The sequence below is a fragment of the Parus major genome, chromosome 26, assembly GCF_001522545.3.
Source record: "Parus major isolate Abel chromosome 26, Parus_major1.1, whole genome shotgun sequence".
Classification (NCBI taxonomy): domain Eukaryota; kingdom Metazoa; phylum Chordata; class Aves; order Passeriformes; family Paridae; genus Parus; species Parus major.
The window spans coordinates 4,397,234-4,400,690 of record NC_031795.1 but is presented as its reverse complement, the minus strand read 5'-3'; the positions used below and the strand labels follow the sequence as shown (position 1 = coordinate 4,400,690).

At 49.4% G+C, this 3,457-nt stretch overlaps 1 long non-coding RNA gene across 1 annotated transcript; it reads right to left on the bottom strand.

The window, feature by feature from the left end:
• Positions 1 to 1,347: 1,347 nt before the first annotated feature.
• On the bottom strand, positions 1,348 to 3,017 carry LOC107214747. Its single transcript, XR_004500280.1, has 3 exons — positions 2,317 to 3,017; positions 1,909 to 1,940; positions 1,348 to 1,769 (listed from the first exon to the last, which is right to left on the bottom strand). It is a non-coding gene; the product is annotated as an uncharacterized LOC107214747 (long non-coding RNA).
• Between the last annotated feature and the right edge of the window lie 440 nt (positions 3,018 to 3,457).

The window sequence follows — 3,457 nt, the reverse complement described above, 5'->3', positions numbered from 1 at the left end:
GGATGCAAAGGGCACAGCTCCACCACTCCACATCCTCCCCTGGCTTTGTCTCTGCTCCCCACTGGCAAAATCCGCCAGCACCCCCCAAAATTTTGGCACTGGGGGGGAAAAAATTGCAGGAGCTGAATCCAAAAAAACCCCAAAAAAACCCAACACAGAGAGGGGCAGCACCCAAAAATCAACCCCAAAGCTCCTAAAGCTGCATCACGGGGGTGGCTCCAGTGACAATCAACTTCTTCTTTTTCATTTTTTTTTAGGGGATAAGAAATTTCCTACTTCGTGCAACTCCCATTTTGTTCTGCTCCCACTGCTGGGTGTTTGCAATTCAACGTGGGCTTGTTCCTATCTTAGCATCAGCCAGGGAGAAAAAAATATAGGACAGACAAAGGGATGGAATAAAAATCAAGCAGGGTTTGGGAGGGGAGAAAAAATAAAAGGATGAAAGCTCATGTGGAAAGAGGTTTTAGGAAAGCAGCTCCCGTGTAAACAGCTCCTGTTTTAATGGGGAAGAAGCAGCAGAAAAGGGGAAAATAAATATAATTTAATTGGGGATTTCTGGTGGATGTTAATCGAGGTGGAAAATGGATTTTGTGAGAGTGGTGGAGGGGTACAGAGCCCCCAGGAAAACTCAGGGCAGGCAGAGAATTCCAAAACTTATCCAAACACTTCCCCAGGGCTCTGTGGCTGGAGAGGGCGTCAGGAGGGAATGGGGAGCACAGGGAAAAGCCAGGATGTGATGAAGCAGCTGAGCAGAGCCTGGAGCTTCTATTTTAATCCAGCTCCAAGCACCAGGAATCCAAAATCCACGGAATAAACGCAGCAGCTCCAGGAAATTTTGTGCCCCTGGGGCTGGAAAAGCCTTTGGGTCAGGGGAGGGGTTTGGTTGGTTTTGGGAATTTCAGGAGGAAAAGCTGCTGGTTGCTGCTCTCTCAGGGATTTTTGTATTCAAAGGATTCAGAATTCCAGCCTGGCTTGGGTTGGAGGGAATGTTAAATGTTAAAAACTGATCTCATTCCCACCCCAGGGACAGCTCCAGCGGGCCAGGCCCTCACCAAGGTCTCAGTTCCCGGTTTTGGGATCCTCACGGGGGAAATCATCGCCTCTCCAAAATCCCAAAGACTCTGCTGGGTGCCCATGGAATATTCCAAGGCTCTGAGGGATCCACAAACACCAGCAGCCTTTGCTTTTGGGAGCACCTTGAAGTGCCAGGAGAAATAAATCAGTTCCCATCCCCCTGTTCCCTTCCATGCCCAAAATCTCTGATTTTTCACACCCAATAAAGCCTTTTTTACACTGTTTTTTTTTCCCCATTTCTCTGTGTTTCCTGCTCTCCAGAAGCCACAGATCTCTGCTGGTTTCAAACCTTTATTTCTGAATATTTTCCTCCAGAAAAAAGCTCCCAGCTCCTGTGGTTGTATTTTCAGGGAAGATAAAAGGGAGAGAGGAAATTCAGCATCCACAGCAGGGGGATTATTCCAATCCAAAAACCTCCATCCCCACTCAATGGGACAATTCCAAATCTCCCCAGCAGCCAGAGGGAAACAGAATAAAATCTCCAAAATTAAATATTTCACCAACCAGCACTTGGTGATGCCCAGATCACCCAGCAGCCGTCAACACTCCATATTTCACTTCAGGAAAAACCAGGATATCACCCAGTCCCATGGGAACTCCAGCACACCGTGAGGATCAGGAGAAAAACTGGAATTTCTGCTGGAATTTCCTCTCCTCTGCCTCATCCCAGCTCGGAGGTGGTTTGAGGTTCAGCCCTGGAATTTTGGTTATTACACAAACTCGTTCCCACTGTGTTACCTCTCCTGCTAAATGCACAATTCCCCCTCCTGAAATTCCCACATCCTGATTGGAATTCCTAATGCAGCTCAAGGAAAGCTGCCTGCTTCTCCTCACCTGACCAGCTGGAAACCACATGGAAACGACATCTAAAAAAAAATATAAATAAAATAATCTCATTTCAGAGCTTGCTGTTTGTGCAAACAACCCCAGGCCTGAAATAGCCGAGGTGTGAAACTGTGCTTGGGTGGAATTCGGGGGAATTCATTCACAGAGGGAAAAAAAACCCAACATTTCCAAAAGAGAAACAGATCTGGGGATGTGGAATCACGGCTCTGATTCCCACCTCGCTAAGAGAGGCTTTATCTGGGATTTTCTGGGAAGGATGAACCTTTCCCATGGCAGCCATGGCTGACCAGGCCTCGATGAACCTGACCAGGCCTCAGCACCCTCATCCTCCTCCACAGGAAATCTCCCCTCAGAAAAGGCATTTTGGGCCAAATCTTGGGAAAGAAAGTGTTTTACCTGTGCTGGAGAGCAGCTCCCAGGAAAGGTGGATCCCAAATCCATCTGAGGATGAGCTCTGGGGTCACCACTGGCAGGGACAAAAGTGGCTCATCAGGCCTGGCCTACACCGAGGTGTTCCTTCCCTGTCCCAAGCTGATTTGGGAAATATTGGGAATTATTCATCAGGGAATCATTCCCCCACCCAGCCAGCTGTTTGAATTAACCCCCATTGTTCATTAACCCCACTGTTCATTAACCCCACTGTTCATTAACCCCACTGTTCATTAACCCCACTGTTCATTAACCCCACTGTTCATTAATCCCACTGTTCATTAACCCCTCCCAGCCCCGGGCAGAGCCTCAGGTGGGAGCTCCTGCAGCTCCAGGCCAGGATAAACCCACATTTTGTTGTGTTTTACACTCAGAAATGGCTCCAGGAGAGTTTGGGCTTTCTCCTGGGATGTGTGTGACCCAAAAAGGGGCTCCTGTCCCTTTTCTTTCCCATTTCAAAGCTTCTCCAGGTGTTGCCCACCACCAGCTCCCACCTTTTGTCACTCAGGGCAAACTCAATCTCCCATTTTCTCCCCACCTCGAACCAAATTCTGCTGCTGAACCCCTCCAAGAACTGCATTTCCCCCCAATAAAACTCAAACCTGGAAGGGAGAATCATTAATGAAAATCCAGTTCTGACAAGGAAGGTAAGGAAGGAAAGGAAGGAAAGGAAGGAAGGGAAGGAAAGGAAGGAAAGGAAGGAAAGGATGGAAAGGAAGGAAAGGAAGGAAAGGAAGGAAAGGAAGGAAAGGAAGGAAAGGAAGGACCCTGTAATGCTGTGATCCGTCTTAGGGCTGTATTTCCACAGGGGTTTTGAGGCAGGATTTGCAGTGGCCCTGCAGGATGAGCAGCCAGCACGAGCTGCACGTGGGCAGCCCGGGGATGTCACTGCTGTCACTGCGAGGGCTCTGCTGCTCCTGCTTTCCCCAGCTGCAAATTTAGCAACAGCGCCTGAGCTTCTCTTTGTGCTCTCCCACGTCCTGCCCTGCCACAACTCCCGGCTGCGTGCGGTTCTTCAAAAGCTCTGCTTAGCAACCTGGCAGCCTGCGGGCTGCAGAGCCGGGAGCCGGCTGCTGGCAGTCCCCTCCTGCCATTCCAGTCCCCTCCT